Source organism: Anolis carolinensis, chromosome 1 (assembly GCF_035594765.1).
Source record: "Anolis carolinensis isolate JA03-04 chromosome 1, rAnoCar3.1.pri, whole genome shotgun sequence".
Lineage (NCBI taxonomy): Eukaryota > Metazoa > Chordata > Lepidosauria > Squamata > Dactyloidae > Anolis > Anolis carolinensis.
The window spans coordinates 135,675,209-135,694,736 of record NC_085841.1 but is presented as its reverse complement, the minus strand read 5'-3'; the positions used below and the strand labels follow the sequence as shown (position 1 = coordinate 135,694,736).

Genomic DNA, 19,528 nt, shown 5'->3' with positions numbered 1-19,528 from the left:
CCTCCAATCTGCTGGGACTTCTCCCGTTCTTCAAGAACTCTTGAAGATAATTGCCAGTAGTTCTGAAATAACCTCAGCTAGTTCCTTCAATACTATTGGATGTAGCTGATCTGGCCCTGGGGACTTGAATTCGTTTAGAGAGGCCAGGTGTTCCTGGACAACTTGTTTCCCTATTTGGGGTTGGATTTCCCCAAATCCTTCGTCCATTCCATGTTGCTGAGGTTGAAGATGGCTTTCTTTTTGTGAGAAAACCGAGGCAAAGAAGGCATTAAGTAGTTCTGCCTTTTCCCTGTCCCTTGTCACCACCACCCCATCTTCTGCTCGCAGAGGCTCTATTGCCTCCTTGTTCTTCCTTTTTCTACCGACATAAGCAAAAAAGCCTTTTTTGTTGTTTTTAATGTCCCTGGCAAGCCTGAGCGCATTTTGCGCTTTAGCCTTGCAAACCTTTTCCCTACAGGAGTTGGCTATATGTTTGAATTCTTCTTTGGTGATTTCTCCCCTTTTCCAGTTCTTGTGCATGTCTCTTTTGAGTCTTAGCCTGGTTAGAAGTTCTTTGGACATCCATTCTGGCTTCTTCGCACTTGTCTTATTTTTTTTTCTTTGTTGGCACAAAATCAGGAATGTGTTGGATCACTACCCACACACAGCACCCAATCAAGCCTGTGATTGTATATTTCATGAACTTGTATAAAGAAGTATGTAATACCTCTCTCTCTAACCGTGTTCCTGTTGGTGGAATAATACATATGCACACCTCCTTGTGACCTTGATTGCCACTGAATGGAAAGCATTAGGAAAGTTCTTACTGGAAGCACCATCATCACGTTGTCCAACTCTCTCCTCAATCCCATATAAACTTTCTGTTTCACAAGGTTTCAACAGGAACTCAGTCAAAGTAACTGCACCAAGTTATTAATTATTCATTTATACACCTCTGCATATAGAATAATTGTTCAACACTGTCCCACAGGTATAAAATAACATTTTACAAAATTGATTAAGCCATTTTTAGACATATTCACATCCAGAATTGTGGGAGTACTTCTAGTTCTAGCATTGTCCCTGGAGAACCAATGGCTTCTGAGCCTTTGTGCAGCTTTGACTAATGTATTGGTAGTACCTCTTAAGAAGACAGTTTTGGCCATAGTAATCCATGTTATGATCTTCCATTTAGTTTCTCAAACTATGCTCCTCCAAATGTTTTGGACTTCAGCTTCCACAATTCCTAACAGCTAATATGTTGGCTGGGATTTCTGGGATCTGAAATCCAAAACATCTGGAAGAGCACAGTTTGAAAAACACTGATTTAGAGTCATCCAACACATTGTGCACATTGAGAATTCCAGTTGATGCAAAATGCCTGTTGCCTTTTTGGCATATATGTACCTTCTCTCCCCATATCTCTTTGTGTTTCTGTCCCCTCATGCTCACTAAGGATTTCCAGAAGCAGCTCCAGTTTTCCATGCTTGTTGGAAGGAGGTGCACCTGGCTACAATTGCTTCCCTGCAACTAAGCACCAAAACTCTGTGTTTCTGAAGCCCTTCTGCATCAACATAGGTAAAGGTAAAGGTTTCCCCTGACGTTAAGTCCAATCGTGACCGACTCTGGGGGTTGGTGCTCATCTCAATTTCTAAGCTGATGAGCCGGCATTGTCCATAGACATCTCCAGGTCATGTGGCCGGCATGACTGCATGGAGCGTCATTACCTTCCTGTCGGAGCAGTACCTATTGATCTACTCACATTGGCATGTTTTCGAACTGCTAGTTTGGCAGAAGCTGGAGCTAACAGCAGCTGCTCATGCCGCTCCCGGGGTTTGAACCTGGGACCTTTCAGTCTGCAAGTTCAGCAGCTCAGTGCTTTAACACACTTCGCCACCGGGGCTCCTAGATACTACTAAAAAAAACCTTCTAACTAGACAAAGGACAAGGAGAAAAGGGGGTTGGAGAAACATCAAAGGATCACATCAAAAGTAGCTTCTTTCTCAGAAGTTCTCTCTTATTTGACATTTTTATCTAAATTTATCAGAAATGTTATGGAATATAACCTACTGTTATGTCTAGTAGAACACAGTCTATTTCAAATCTGGTACATTTTCTATATCCCCTACTTTTCTAATTTTATTTTTCCATCTAGAGACCAATCATCTCTCTTCAGTTAAGCTCTGAATATTCAAAACTCATTTGATCCATTTAGAAACAAGTTTTAATAACTGCCAACAACAGACCACTGCTATAAGCACGGCTTTTTAGTGGTCTGGGCAGGCATGAAGAGGATTTACAAGCTCGATTTGGTGCCACCATGCCTTTTCCATTGCCCATGGAGCAGGCTGTCATGATGTGAATGGTCAATGAGGTTTCTAGCTCCTTACATGTCCCAGTTAATTGTTTGTTCAAATGCCAATGGAAGCAAAGCACCTGTGAAAGCTTGGCTGTGCTTCCATTTCTCAGCAAAAAGCTATATCATCTAGAAACACCCTGTTGATATTCAGTATAAAAGAGGAAATCTTGTTCAAGAACATTTCTAATATCAACATGTGATCCTTGATGTTGTTATCTAATGATTCAAACAGAATACTCAATATACAGTCAATGATAATAAAGAATGTACAACTTTTATCTATATGCATCCTTTCAGTCTTAAAATAATCAGGAAAAAATAGCTAAACTCCAAGCTACAAACAAGCATTTTAAAATTTTTATAGAGCTTTACAAAGAATTCTCTTTTCACATTTTAATTGATTCACAGTTGTGCTATTATTCTATTTTCTGCTCCTTAATATAATGCAATAACATAACTGGGCTTTCCTCCTGTCCCCAATTATCCTCCATATTATCTTATTAGGGCCCTTATATTTACACCTTTCTTTTAAAATGTAAATGGCTAAAGGCAATGGAATTATGTTTTCCTTTACCTTGAACTTGGAAAATTCTCATTAGCAAGCAGAATTCCACCTCCAACTATGAAATGTATCACTGCTTTTTTCCATATAGCATTGCCATTCAGTTATGTGATCAAAAAAATTGGCTGTTCATTGGTCACCTCTCTATGACAATGTATTATTGAAGCTGTTAGTCACTTTTCCAAATATCACTGATGAAAAGCTTTCTGTTATCAAGTTCTTTATCAACGTCCTAATCCTATTTAGAACAGCCAGACTGACTCACATGAATTTACATAGGCGTTGGCCAAACAAGTTTCCATTGAATCAACGAATCTAGTTGGGACAATCTAGAGATGTAATTCATTGGTAATTTTTCACCCTGAAGAAAACAATAATTGTATCAATTTTCTTCTTACTGTGAAAAAGCATTTGAAATTGATTTTTACAGTTCACAACTGAAGAGACTCGCCTTAAATTTGTATACAGAATTTTTGTGCAGAAAATAGCATTTTCTGCCCAAAACACACTATTTTATGTGCAGAACCAATATTTCTGCTATTTTCCATGCAAAAGAATGAAGTACAATTTTTCAGTGAAAGACCAAAACTGTAAAAGAGTGTTTTGTATAACCAGTAAAATTTCAATTTTGGATTAAACAGAATGGTGACAGAATCAGGGCCAGAAGGAGCAGCCTGGAAGCAACCACAGAGAAGGACATCTCATGTGTCTTCTCCAGACAGGCATGTTACAATAGAGGAACTGAGATAAATTCTTGAAAGATCCAAGGCTCAAGCAGTTAATTTGTATCTAAGCCAAATGGGCCTTCATATGTCATAACCACATTTGAGTTTATGCTCAGAAATGAAGCAATAATTCCTGTAACTAGCCCTGGTCAATTTTCCTTTGTGGTATTCTGAACCCACTGAAGTTGACAATGTTTTCAAAAGCATTCCCTCATTGTGTGTGTTATAGGAATCTAAATGAACATGTATTATTATAGCCAGACCTGATATTTCCAGAAATGTGAGTATTCCTACATTGAAGCATGATCTTATCTTACTGTTGATCTGCATCCTCCTTGAGATTAATCTGTCTCCCCTTTCTCATGAGCAAAGCCCACCAATAACTATCAATACCACAGTGTTTCTATCACCTAACTTGTGCAAGAGGTCCATTTTACTTCTGGAACTGTGAAATTGATCATTTTAAAATAATAAAAATAAACTATGAAGCAATGAGAATGTGGAAAAAGGGTTATGAAGGTATGGAGATGTACAAGTGCAAAACCATAACATGGTAAATCAGGACAATTTCATGAATGAAAAGAGTTGCGTAATGATGGTGCTCATCCCTGTATGTATTGATAATTGTGCAATTGCAGTGGAATAGCAGCTCTGTACAATAAGGTCCCTGGATACTCTCAAAACCTAGCCACTCAGACAGGCTCAGGGTTCAATTGAGGAATATGACCAAATGAATGTGATATTTAAGGCTGTATTCAACCCAGGCTTAATCTTTATTCGCACTCTGATGATGTTGGATTTCATTTAAAAACACTGAATGTGCCATTTTTGGCATGGGGAAATTGTAACCATATAAATAGTTGTGAAAGATGGAAGGAGATTGGTGATATATAATATAGATTTCCCATCTGCTTTTATGAAGAAGTCTGAAGCTGGTTGCATGTACTCTCTTTAATATTATTATCATATAGATCAGTGGTCCCCAAACTAAGGCCCGGGGGCCGGATGCGGCCCTCCAAGGTCATTTACCTGGCCCCTGCCCTCAGTTTTATAATATAATATTTTTATAGTTTTAATAATATAATATTGTATATACATATAATATTGATAGAAATATTATAATGTAATACAATGTAATACTAATAATAATACCATATAATAATATTAATTATATATTATATATTACATGTAATATTACTAATAATATTACAATATAGTGGTAAAATTCAATATAGTAATATATAATGCTAATATTGTTCTATGCTAATAATATAATATATCATATATAGATATAAATTGTAAGCCGCTCTGAGTCCCCTTCAGGGTGAGAAGGACAGGATATAAATGTAGTAAATAAATAAATAATAAATAAATAAATTTTTGACTTAGGCTCGCCCAAAATCTGAAATGGCTTGAAGGCACACAACAACAATAATCCTAATTAACTTGACTATCTTGTTGGCCAGGTCCACATATCCCATTGAAATCCTGATCGGTTTGAGTTGGTTAAAATTGTTTTTATTTTTAAATACTGTATTTTTCTTTTGTTATTGTTGTTGTTGTTGTTTTTGCACTACAAATAAGACATATGCAGTGTGCATAGGAATTTGTTCATTTTTTTAATTCAAATGATCATTCGGCCCCTCAACAGTCTGAAGGATTGTGGACCGGCCCTCTGCTTTAAAAGTTTGAGGACCCCTGATATAGATGATTAGGAAAGATAGATTATAAATTTTACCAGGTTATGGATCATCCAAGCTGGTAAACAGTTCACTCCATTCTAGCAGCCCCTGTGTACAAGTTTAAATTGGACACATACTATGTCACACCTCAGGTTAGCTTCACCTTGCTAAATACACCAGGCTGCACACAGGTTGAAGTCTTTTGTAGTTTATTAGGAAATAGGAAATAAATAGCTCTTAAAAAGCAAAAGTAAAGTTCCAAAGGATTGTTGCAAAACAAGGCTATAAAGCATAATCCAAGAAAACATTAGGCATAAAACAAGGTTCCAATAATGCAGCTGCCTTAAATCACTCTGACCATGAGGTCATGAGTTCGAGGCCAGCCCGTGGCGGGGTGAGCACCCATCAATTAAAAATAAAAAATAGCCCCTGCTCGTTGCTGACCTAGCAACCCGAAAGATAGTTGCATCTATCAAGTAGGAGATAAGGTACCACTTATAAAGTGGGGAGGCAAATTTAACTAATTTACGACCTGGAATGAGGAAGTGCCGTCAGTGTGGATGATGAAGCAGCTGCTCCCCCCTGTGGCCAGAATCGAACATCCCCTCAGAAGAAGGTTAACTTGCCTCTGCGTGTGTCTCTCAGTCTCTGTTTGATGTGTTTATGGGCATTGAATGTTTGCCCTATGTGTGTTATAATGTGATCCGCCCTGAGTCCCCTTCGGGGTGAGAAGGGCGGAATATAAATACTGTAAAATAAAATAAATAAATAAATAAATGACAAAATCCCATGAACATGAACACACAAAGGCTGCAAGATAATCCGGGAAAGCAAGAGCTTGCTTCTTAACTAGAACGAGAAGTTGCTTTGAGAAAGGTTTCTATCTCAGCACACTCTTTTAATACCCCTTGCATGGCATGAAATCATTTCTTTGGCCTCTGACCTCCCTCTTGTTTACTATTCTAACACTTCTGCAAACCCTGAATTCCAAACAACCAGCTCGATCTAAAGGTTCCGTTTCATCACGGCCAGCCAGCTCGTTAGCATTAGCGTCTGTCTGTATGTTATCAGGCTGGAAGCTGTCCTCCCTTTCTGAGTCAATTTGCACCTGGCTAACTTCAGTATCATCCACACCATTCCCTGCCATGGGAAATAATAATAAGTTTATTTGTATCCCGCCTCCATCTCCCCCGAAGGGGACTCGGGGCGGCTTACAGCAAAATCAAAATACAAACAATGATAAAATATAAAACATCAGGACAAAAACAAAAACCAATAAAAAATATACACAATAAGTTAAAAAACACAACGCAGAATTAAAACAGGTTAAAAACAATGAGGTTGCAATAGTGGATAAGCAAAGTGTACGGTGCACATTATGGGTAACAAATTCATAAATAGATAAAATGCATTAGAATCATTTAAGGTCACATTAGGTACGGTAGGAAGGAGTCCTGAGTAATATCAATCAATCAGGAATCGGGAAGAGCGACCAGTGCAAAAGGTCGAGGAGCATAATAATTGTGATGGCAAAAAGATGATCTTAACCAAAGGCCTGAGTGAAAAGCCAAGTTTTCAGACTCTTCCAAAATGCCATCAAGGTGGGGGCTTGCCTGATCTCCCTAGACAGCGAATTCCATAACTGGGGGGCTACTACAGAGAAGGCCCTGTCCCTCGTCCCCACCAAGCCTCCCTGTTCCTCATCTTCCACAGCAAGAACACTCTGAACCTGAATCCCCATCAGAGTCATCTTGAACCTGAATCCCATAACCCCATCAGAGTCACTCTGAGGCTCCAGCTGAGTCACAACATACTACATCTACATCATGCACACACATCTCCCTTGCAACTGCAGGATTACATATTTCCAGTTTTGGATGTAGTGAGCATGTTGCATTGGCAAAACATTTACAACAGACTGCATTCCTCACCATTGCCTATGGTGACTAGGGGCTGTTGAGAGGTGCACCCCAATGTGCACTTTACCCTCATCTGTGCCAATTCCTAAATTATAAAGCAGAGTAGAGAAGGGACAAAATATCCTACACTTCTAATTACTATAGTACAAGATGGAAGGAACATAAGAGAAATGTTATTAAAAATCCTTACAACTATCCTCTCTTTTCTAAACAAAAAAGAAAACATAAATATAACAGAGATGTATCAGAGATCGGATGTATCTCAATGGATTGTCATTGATGAATGCACTGGGGATGTTGAGGAGGAGGACAACACTTTACACCTACATGATTCACTTCAACAGGAACACTCTTCAGGGGACATACACACTGTCTTGCACAAAAGGGACCCTGTCAATCCTCAAAGGAAACAGGTCTTGGTAGTAGGTGACTCCCTCCTTAGAGGAACGGAAGCCATCATTTCCAGACCGGATGGGATGGCTCGAGAAACATGCTGCCTCCCGGGGGCTAAAATACACCATATCACTCAGAGGCTCAGCAGGCTCCTAAAGCCCCATCACCCTCCCCACCTTATGTTGATACATGTAGGTACCAATGACACCGCTAGGCATACTTTTCAAAAGATCACAAATGATTTTCGAGCTCTGGGAACAAAGCTAAAACTGTATAATGTACATGTGATCTTTTCATCCCTCCTCCCTGTTGTAGGACACGGCTCTACAAGGGCCGGAAAAATAGTACAGGTCAATAACTGGCTCAGAAAATGGTGTCAAGAGGAGCATTTTGGCTTCCTTGACCATGGTCTACTCTTCCAAGAGGATGGACTACTGGCAAGCGATGGGGTGCATCTCACACAAGTAGGAAAACATCTTTTTGCACACAGACTCACAAACCTCATCAGGCGCACTTTAAACTAGATCCACTGGGGGAGGGGAACAACAGCCTGGCGAACAATATATTACCCACGACCACAGGGAACCGCCGAAAGGCTAAACGGAGGGCTGCACAAACACAGCAAGGACCAAGTACAGAGAGCACAATAATCCCAAATAAACAGTTCGAGAGGAGGTCACAGGGGCTTACATGTCTTTACACTAATGCTCAGAGCATGGGAAATAAGCAAGACGAACTCCAACTCCTAGCACAGCACCACACATACGATGTCATAGGCATCACTGAAACCTGGTGGGATGACTCCCATCACTGGAATTTAACCATTGAGGGCTATAACCTCTTTCACAGAAATAGAACAAAGGGGAGAGGAGGGGGAGTAGCTTTATATGTCAAAAACAGTTACGTTGCAGAAGAAATGCAAGACTGTAATCCGGGAAACCAGCTTGAAAGCATCTGGATAAGAATCAAGGGAACCGGGACTCAAAAAGATCTTGTCGTGGGTGTCTACTACAGACCTCCGAGTCAGGATGAAGGACTTGATGAAGCCTTCTGTCAACAGCTGACCAAACAGGCACAAAGAAGAGATATAGTAGTCATGGGCGATTTCAATTATCCCGATATCTGCTGGAAAACAAACTCAGCCAAGAGTACAAAGTCCAACAAATTCCTCACTTGCCTTGCAGATAATTTTATGGTCCAGAAGGTAGAAGAGGCAACAAGGGGATCAGCAACTCTTGATCTAATCTTAACAAATGTGGAAGACCTGATCAATACAGTTGAAGTGGTTGGATCCTTAGGGGCAAGTGACCATGTGCTCCTGCAGTTTGCAATACAAAGGAATGCTGAAACTAAGACAAGTCAAACACGCTTTCTGGACTTTAAGAGAGCTGACTTCCAAAAAATGAAGGAATTACTGAGCGGCATTCCATGGACGCCGATATTAAAAAACAAGGGAGTTAAGGATGGATGGGAGTTTTTCAAAAGTGAAATACTCACGGCGCAAATGCAAACAGTGCCAACAAAGAAGAAAAATAAGACAAGTGCAAAGAAGCCAGAATGGATGTCCAAAGAACTTCTAACTGAGCTAAAGCTCAAAAGTGACATGCACAAGAAGTGGAAAAGGGGAGAAATCACCAAAGAAGAATTCAAACGTATAGCCAACACCTGTAGGGAAAAGGTTCGCAAGGCTAAAGCGCAAAATGAGATCAGGCTTGCCAGGGACATAAAAAACAACAAAAAAGGCTTTTTTGCTTACGTTGGTAGAAAAAGGAAGAAAAAGGAGGCGATAGGGCCATTGCAAGGAGAAGATGGGGTGATGGCGACAGGGGACAGGGAAAAGGCAGAACTGCTCAATAACTTCTTTGCCTCGGTCTTCTCAGAAAAAGAAAGCCATCTTCAACCTCAGCAAGACGGAATGGACGAAGGATTGGGGGAAATCCAACCCCAAATAGGGAGACACGTTGTCCAGGAACACCTGGCCTCTCTAAACGAATTCAAGTCCCCAGGGCCAGATCAGCTACACCCAAGAGTACTGAAGGAACTAGCGGAAGTTATTTCAGAACCACTGGCAATTATCTTCGAGAGTTCTTGGAGAACGGGAGAAGTCCCAGCAGATTGGAGGAGGGCGAATGTGGTCCCTATCTTCAAGAAGGGAAAAAAGAACGACCCAAACAATTACCGTCCGGTCAGCCTCACATCAATACCAGGCAAAATTCTGGAAAAGATCATTAAGGAAGTGGTCTGCGAACACTTAGAAACAAATGCGGTCATTGCTAATAGTCAACACGGATTTACCAAAAACAAGTCATGCCAGACTAATCTGATCTCTTTTTTCGATAGAGTTACGAGTTGGGTCGATACAGGGAATGCTGTGGATGTAGCGTACCTGGATTTCAGTAAGGCCTTCGACAAAGTCCCCCACGACCTTCTGGCAAACAAACTAGTAAAATGTGGGCTAGACAAAACTACGATTAGGTGGATCTGTAATTGGCTAAGCGAACGAACCCAAAGGGTGCTCACCAATGCGTCGTCTTCATCATGGAAAGAAGTGACAAGTGGAGTGCCGCAGGGCTCCGTCCTGGGCCCGGTTCTGTTCAACATCTTTATTAACGACTTAGACGAAGGGTTAGAAGGCACGATCATCAAGTTTGCAGAGGACACAAAACTGGGAGGGATAGCTAACACTCCAGAAGACAGGAGCAGAATTCAAAACGATCTTGACAGACTAGAGAGATGGGCCAAAACTAACAAAATGAAGTTCAACAGGGACAAATGCAAGATACTTCACTTCGGCAGAAAAAATGGAAATCAAAGATACAGAATGGGGGACGCCTGGCTTGACATCAGTGTGTGCGAAAAAGACCTTGGAGTCCTCGTGGACAACAAGTTAAACATGAGCCAACAATGTGATGCGGCTGCTAAAAAAGCCAATGGGATTCTGGCCTGCATCAATAGGGGAATAGCATCTAGATCCAGGGAAGTCATGCTCCCCCTCTATTCTGCCTTGGTCAGACCACACCTGGAATACTGTGTCCAATTTTGGGCACCACAGTTGAAGGGAGATGTTGACAAACTGGAAAGCGTCCAGAGGAGGGCGACTAAAATGATTAAGGGTCTGGAGAACAAGCCCTATGAGGAGCGGCTTAAAGAGCTGGGCATGTTTAGCCTGCAGAAGAGAAGGCTGAGAGGAGACATGATAGCCATGTACAAATACGTGAAGGGAAGTCATAGGGAAGAGGGAGCAAGCTTGTTTTCTGCTGCCCTGCAGACTAGGACACGGAACAATGGCTTCAAACTACAGGAAAGGAGATTCCACTTGACATCAGGAAGAACTTCCTCACTGTGAGAGCTGCTCGACAGTGGAACTCTCTCCCCGGGGCCGTGGTGGAGGCTCCTTCCTTGGAGGCTTTTAAGCAGAGGCTGGATGGCCATCTGTCGGGGGTGCTTTGAATGCGATTTCCTGCTTCTTAGCAGGGGGTTGGACTAGATGGCCCATGTGGTCTCTTCCAACTCTACTATTCTATGATTCTATGATTCTATGATTAGAGATGACATTCTGAGATAGCATTCATGTGAAAGATAACCCATACATTTGAAAGCATTGCAAAAGAACAACCAGCCTTCCTATTTAAAAAAAGTCAAGCTTTTGGTGCCTGATTTTGGTGCCAAGTACAGGTAATAAATACTCAGTTATCTGATTAATTACTAATGCATTGTAATGCCATGAAGAAGGAAAAGTGTATATACAGGATTTTCTTCTCAGGTGCCATCCTGAGCAATATCTGTGGTGATGAGCTGGAGTAGAGTTGCATTTGATATTCCACCTCCTAATATAAGAATGTTTGACCTACAGTTTAATTAAAAAACAAAACTTCAATCAAACTTCCAAAGAAATCTGTCTTCATTCAGGCTATTTGCTGAATGACCACAACTTCTCAACCATACTTGTGGTAGTTCACACACTGAAACACAGTACTATTTTTTCCCCTATCTATAGTCATAAAGGAATAAAGGATGGAAAACCCGGCATTTCAGGTTGATACAGATGTCTGGTGCAAACCATGTAAAATATTTAGCTAGGAAACAATGGGATAATGCTTTAGGTAATAATGCTGTAACAGTATTTGTCTGCCTACAATCAATAAGGTGAACAGCAGCTGCCTCCATAATTCTTCCAAAGAAGGTTAGATGATCTGGTTGTGTCATTGCATATGTTCACAGACTTATTTTTTTTATTAAAAATACTGAGACATTTAGAACTTTTTCTTTTCTATGATCTGGGAATCTATTCCTATTTAAAATTGGTAACTGAGACACTCTTTCTGTCTTTCTGCCTTTTTCTCTTTCTTCCACCTTTCTTCCTACTCAGGATTCAAGGAGGCCATGTTAGCTACAAGAAGCTTTAAAGATATCAAGTGTTGAATATAATTTTAATTTTAGCAGAAATTCTTTATTTATTATAGAACATAAGAGGATAACCATCAATAAGTAAGAAGCAGTAAACCAGATAAAGTGCCATTGTCCTTATTGCCTTGAACACTGGAAAGATTGGGTGACTTCATCCAATGAGTATCTAAACAGCAATTTTTGTGATGCTCCTCTTGTATGAAGGAGACGGGTCAAAAGTTTATTTTGCTATGAAAATAGGCCGGTATTTATTCATGCATGCTAATACTATATGAATAATGTGAGTACATTTTACACAATTTTATAGAGAAAATATTTTAAATGCCTTTATTTCTGATTGCAAAAGTGTCATACTTCTATGATAAATTCAGTGAGGGAAAGAGACAGCCATTGTCCCGGGGTCCCATTTATGTAGGGCACACCTGAGTTAAGGAGAAACCTCTTTGGCCTATGGCCCATTCCTACCACTAGTGTGAGTAGGAAGTTTCTTTCTCCAGCCATTTAGAAGCTGGTGGCATCATTCCTGGGACAGGTTTCATCTGGTGAACTGGAAATGACTTATCTGTGTCTTGTCTGATTCTAAAGTTCTTACTGGAGATGTCACCAGATTTCTTTTTCAAACTACACTTTTGACACTCTTGACACTTTACTATCCTTGCTGAACAACAATCCCACAATTTTCTTGCTTTGAACAACTTTTCTTTTTCTGCTTTCCTAGTTATTCTTAGCTCATTTTGAGCATCAGTTTTCCTTATCATGTTGCTCTAGATTTGGGCTACACATGTCATAGGGAAGAATACAGAAAGAATATAAAAAGTATTCCAGAGAGACGAGAAAGAAACTATCTGTGGGCACTTCCAGACTGCATCAAAATTCAGATTAAATAAGTGGATTTAAAAATCATGGGACCTGACGGCAAGTCCAGACACAGACCTGTCAGTCCTGGGAAATGGTCCCCCCACATCCTGACACCTTCCTGTGTAGTGGATTTTGCAGGTCCACAGGATGAACATGGGACATCCAGTAGAAGTTTTTTTTTTAATTCTCTCTGAATTGCACTGGATTGTATATGTGCTTATGTTGCTATCACAATGTACAAACAAGCAGATTTTTGTATATCTTGCCTTACCCAACTATACATTCAAGCTCTGTTTAATATCATAAAGATCAGAAGAAAGAACTGATTGCAGAGAGTAATATTTGTAATTGCTTTCCAATTGTGCTTCCATTTAACCACCTGTGTGTCCATGGCTCCCTTTCTTGACAGCCCTGATCAGGTGTTTCAGGTTTTTTAAAAAAACACACACATGTAATAGAGCAGTCCACACTAGGATATAGGAAGGAAGTCATGACTGCAGGGACATACATAATGCAAATATGTGCATTCTTTGGCCAGAATCAGATTTTAAATGCATCATTTAAATATGTGCTTTTTATCTATTAACCCAATTTAACCTGCACTTTTCAGAAATGTTATTTAGCCACCACCCTTTTTATCCCAATTTCTTCTGGGTTTTAGTGCATGTGTAGAAGGGCCCTGAGTCAGACTGAGGGAATGCCATGAGAGAGACTCCATGGGAGAGGGAAAAGAAAGGCAAATAAGTCTGATCATTATAGCTTATCTGTCCAAACATCTCCCTTTATGAACCAGCTAGAGCATTAATATCAGCCGAGGAGGTCCTGCTCTCCGTCTCGTCACCTTCGCAGGCATGATTGGTGGGGATGAGATACAGGGCTTCTCGGTGGTGGCCCCTTGGCTGTGGAAATCCCTCCCCTGTGAGATTAGATTTGCCCCCTCCCTCCAGACATTCAGAAAACAGCTTAAAACCTGGCTGTGCACACAGGCATTTGATGAATGATTGCAATATGTAAGCAGCTATAGAAAACGATGGTATTGATTCAATGTTTTAAATGCCTTAATGTTAAATGTTTTGATGTGTTATGGTATGTCTGGTAATTTATATAGTTTAATTAGCTTATTTATGGCTATATGTATTGATTTTAGACTTGTAATGCTTTTTTTATATGGTTGCGAGACATTGAATCTTTGCCATTTACTATGTTGTTAAACCGCTTTGATTCCCCCTTGGAGTTGAGAACAGCGGTATATAAATGAAATAAATAAATAAATAATAGGTGTTGGCTACTAGCATAATTGTCCTGTTTCATAATTACAAGTTCCTCAACAAGGTGTGAAAATACCTGTCCTTAAGAAGACAGCATAGGAGAATGAGAAGGATAGAGTCAGCCATAGAGTCACAAGCCTTTGGTGCCAGATGTAGCAATCAGAGAGAACATCATCAATGAGTAATGCAGGGTCAAAGAAATTGAGTGGCATCTTCCTGCCTGATCGTGTTGCAAAGATCAAGCCAAAGAGAAGTTCAGCAAATGTGCCATGAGCCAAAGGAGTCAAGAAAATCCAACAGGAGGAAGTAATGTGGGAGGCAGCATTTACAGCAAGCCAAGGCAGACGTTTGAAAGCTTGAACTTTTAAGCAGTTATCGAGGGAGGCCAGTTGCTGCTCATCAGGGCAGATACTGCCAAATCAGGCACTGCTGGATTCATGCATCCTGGCACAACTGAGCTCTCATACTGTCAGTTCTGCCTAAGTCTCTTGTGTGCTTGTGCTTGTGAAAGCCTTCCTGTCTCTATGTCAATGGATTTAGGTATATATCTACTAAGATGTCTACTACTAATTTCATATAAGCATATATCTAGATGGCACCAGAAAACCCCATTTTGGTACACATTTCTCATATTATTTAAATGATTTGTTTTTCCGAGACTGGGTGCCTTTACACAGTTTAGTAGAAACTACTGAACCTGACTTTGACTAAATATACACAACTGGCAACTGCTTTTGGAAATTGTTCTTGAAATGTTAAAGAATTTCATGGTAATACAGTTGGCTATAATAATCAATTTATGAAGCTAGATATGAATATATGAATTATGATATACAGTGTTCCCTCACTTATCGGCAGAGGCAACCAGAGCAACATGGCAGGGCCGAAGCAAGGGGGCAGACTTGAGGAGGAGAAGCAGCAGCAATAGGGTAAATAAATAAATAATAAATAAATTTTCCCGCAAGTCCACGATAAGCAAATCATGAAGTAGCGGGGAAACACTGTAAACATCAATAGATGGTCACCCCCTACTATGTACAGATATTGAGTAAATCTGTACTATTATTCACATTGATAAAATATGGAATAAAATGAACTTCTTTGATAGTATGTATAGTTCAGTATCTGTCTTGATAATGCACAAAAATGTTTAGTTAAAATGTCTCCTAATGGTGGGATTCCACAGACCATTGATTTTTCTTCATCTATACTCTTCATATAGATCAGTATAAAATGTGAATGATACCCAGGTGGCTTTGGGTTAGGTACATTGAACACTGTTGGTATATTTTGTGTTCTTGGTTACATTCCTTTTCTTTTACATTACAGCAAGGGCTTAAAATCAATGCCATCTGATTGATCACTAAAGAAAAGAGATAAGCTAAAGAGATTAACGACATGTCATCAACACTTCTACTTATAAGCTGAAATATGAAAAAAGAGTCAGAAAATAACAAGAACAGAAAAGCAGCTGTCTGAAAATCAAATTTATTTGTGAATTATCTGGTGTCTTTGTCACTCTACTGCATTGAAAACCAGGATGAAGCATGCTCTTACTGGTAACAGTATTTTGACATGCAGTTTTCTTGTTGAGTTTACAAACAAGTGAATAGAAAATATGTCATTAAGATTTTGCAACATGATCTCTGTACTAATTGTCCTTCATAAATACTAGCAGCATGTTGAAATTGGCATATTAAAGGTATGTCTCAGAGTATTAACAAATGTACCTCAATAATCATGTTATTATCTTTATTGTGCCATTGAATATTTAGTAAGAATCAATCAAATCAATTGTCTAATGGATGTGGACTATACAGCCTGTATAGGTCTTTCCTGTTGTAAATGCATATGATTGCTACTTGGACTCTACAGGTGCCTGTTTTGACGAGAAGTCCTTTAAGTAGGAGCACCTTGCCAATATAAGGATGTCTAATCTGGTTTCTATACTATCTCTTTCACAGAGGTCTTAAATCATAATTTTCTGCTGCTTTTCCATCGGTTTTCCATTCTGCAGCACTTATTTTCTGTTGCTGATTTTATCTTGGTTTTATTGTATGCCATCTTTAGCCATCATTTTATTTTTGTGTGTATAGGTGTAGCGAAATGCGTAATTATATGGGAGATTTAGAACTTGTTGTAATAGTTAAGACATAGCTTACCTTGCAGGGTTGGTGTGTGAACTGCCATTTTGTAGCACTCGGAATCTGACATCAAGAGAAGAGCTGATTTACATAGCAGCGACCTGATTGGTCATATGTAAATGCACGTGTGCCAGAGTTCAAAAGTGCAGTTGGCAGTTGGCAGTTAGGAAAGCAGCTGAACATTCTAAAGCAGTTAGATGGGAAAAGCTACCTGTTAGGACAGGATAGTGAGTTGTGGTCAGTGAAGATAGGTTACGAAATGTGTTAACAGAAGATATTTGCTGGAATAATTAATATAATGAGTTGAGAATAGCCCCTGCGAAGTAAAAGTGTTCCTTGTTGTGTTTGCAAGACTGTGTGAGAGGAAATAGTACTGTAACATTGTATTTTCAACTAAGAAAGCAAAACTCCAATGTAACCAACACGCTTCTGTGCCGGACAACAATAAAATAAACTTTGTTACTGTTTCATTCAAGCAAAAGACTGTGACTCTAAAACACTGGGTGAGAGTTAAACAGAAGTTTTTCCTTTGAGTGTGAAGAAACCTCTGTGAAGAGGATCCCACAGATTAATCTCTGTGAAGAGGGACCTCCATATATCTATTAGTGGCAGTGATTGGGATGACAAGATTATCCTCTGCCTGAAGTTGAAGAGGCACGTCTTCACAATAGGTAATCAGAAAGTGCAATAAATACATACGTAAACACATTGTTTTGCTGCTTTCAGCATGACATACAACTAAAACAACTGCAAATAAAATATGGAAGCAACATGCAACAATAATACAGATCTTTATGTGTGTCTGTCTGTCAGTATGGCATCTCTGCATACATGTATGTGTGATCACTTTGCTTATACTTGTTGCAATGATGTGTGATGCCACCATTTAGAAAAACAACAATCTAGAATTATATGCATAAATATTAGTTCAACATAACCATCTCATCCTCAGGCTTATTTAAACTGGCTAAGTAGAACAATTCATAATAAGCAATAAGTTTGCAAATTTTGAAAGAATGATATACAGGTGAAATCTACAAATTGATTTGTATGTAGACATTTGGTCAGCTTTTTTAGAATAGTGCGACTATTATGATTATTTTCCCTCTTTTTGTGTTTTTATTTCCATTCATTTGTTATACTTTTGTTATACTAGACCATTCCTGCTTTTATTATACTGCAACATTATTGTATGTATGTGAGGTCTCTTGTGAATATAAATAAAAAAAATTAAAAAAAATTAACCACCATTCAGTTGGAAAGAGAAGTGGGGGTTAGCAGAGGCAAACACCAGTTCCAGTCAATGATTATGACTTAGAAAGCATTTAGTTCTGAAATTAGAGCAACAAAAGGTATGTTTTGCTTGTAAGAAATGGATTTTCATTTCAAATGGATGTAATAGTGCCTAAAAATCTACAGAAATCTATACGGTATGAGCTAAATCAAGATGCTACTGAAAAATCAATATAGTAACTTAAAAGTGCATGCTGCTGGAAGTTCTCCACAGAGAAATGAGGATGAAAATAAATCAGGAGTAAGAGAAAAAGTGAGTAATTTTAAAAGATAGAGTTTTTTCTGATTATTGCAAAGGGACAGAGTTTATAAAATCTCCCTTTTTGATTACAGTTCCCAGTTTCCCTTAGCTAACATAGTTGTGTGCATAGCTTTCAAATAGCATGCCCAAGATCTAGCATAATTGAGAGCTACTGGGATGCACACTAGCCATTATTATTAATGACCAAGGGGGCATTTTTGTCCTGTTTTGCCGCTTTGTTTCATGGCAAGGACAGGGTCTGCCATGCACCATCACACAACATATAGCAGGCCCCACCCACATTCCTCCCAAAGTGGGAGAAAACACCAAAAGGCGCTTCCTCCCCCACTACTGGTAGGAAAGTGTATTTTGGGTAATTCCAACAGAGCTACCTGCGCTTTCCTCCCCTTTTCCCCATATGATGGGGGAAAGGGTGGTGGGACAATGCACACTGCCCCGCGTTGTTGCCTTTTGTCCCATCTGACGGGGACAGACTGCCAAAGACTTTGTCCCATCCCCATCATGTGATGGGGAAGGAGGGAGAGTGTGCAGGGCTCCACCAGCCACCTGGGTGCCTTCCCTTTCACCGGCAATTTCAGCGCAATGGCATGGCCCAAAAGGACCATGTGAAGAGGTTGCAAGATACAGATATCCAGTTATTCTCATTGGCTGTTTAATGCAATTGTTGTCCAAGCTGAGTTTGCTACAGTTTGAGGGAATTTAAAATAAGAATTTTATAGAAACATGGAAAGAGATACATAGACAGTGTAATGCTACATGACAAAGTTTGTAGCCTTGGCATATCTGAACACAGTAATGAATGCAATATTAATGGTTTTGCAGCCTTTTGTAAAGGAATCTGAATAGGTCTAACTCCCTTTGCTAATTAAAACTACAATAGACTAATTGAGCTATAAAATCACAGAATTATAGACTTTGAAGAAATCATCCAGTTCATCCCCCTGCCATGCAGAAATATGCCATTAAAGCACTCCCAACAGATAGCCACCCAGCCTCTGTTTAAATACACTTTTCTGAGGTATTGCATTCCACTGTCAAATAGCTCTCAGCATCAAGAATTTCTTCCTAATGTTTAGGTGAAATCTCTATTCCTATTCTGTGTCCAATTAGATTTATCTTCCCATTCAGTTATAAAATTACTCTGGGGAGACAAACCAATGAAATGGAACGTAACACGTGGGCCTCTAGATGTTGATGAGTGGCAACAGCCAGCAGTCACCATCAGGTATATGCCTAGGACTGCTGAGAATTTTAATTCATTAATTTCTACAGGGGCACAGAAGCCTATTATGGGAACAAGAGTCGAGTCACGCTCTGCTTGGACAGTTAAAAATAAATAAAATAAAAAGTGTTAAAAATAAGTACATGTTTCTAATATTGTCTCCTCTCAAATAATATTTGTGGTGTTGCTTCTGGACTTCCCACATCTAAGAGGTTAAAAAGCAATAAAACACAGATTTGTTTCTGGATGCTCCCATAATGTTTGCCTACGCCCCGTATTGCAGGTTTTCAAAAGTGAAAATGACTATGTCTTGCTTTTGGCAAAGTCGGGGAATACTCCATGGCTAGTTTGGAAGTTAGACACAGCAATATGAAGAGTGAAGTGTAATACAACCTTGGCCCAGCTAAGCTATGTGGAGACCAGCATGGCACCATAGTGGTTTGGCCAGATGTGTC

The 19,528-nt window shown here is 39.6% G+C and overlaps 1 long non-coding RNA gene across 2 annotated transcripts in view; it reads left to right on the top strand.

Annotated features, from left to right (window-relative positions):
* The window catches only part of LOC134299606 (uncharacterized), a 34,172-nt gene extending 16,729 nt beyond the window's left edge, over positions 1-17,443 (top strand). Inside the window, exons 1-3 of one of the 2 annotated variants that reach the window (XR_010006835.1) lie at positions 1,315-1,557; positions 15,011-15,081; positions 15,482-17,443. This is a non-coding gene — a long non-coding RNA (uncharacterized LOC134299606). Of the gene's footprint in view, positions 1-1,314; positions 1,558-15,010; positions 15,082-15,481 lie in introns of those variants that run through there. The other variant, XR_010006834.1, reaches the window with a different exon arrangement.
* Positions 17,444-19,528: the final 2,085 nt, after the last annotated feature.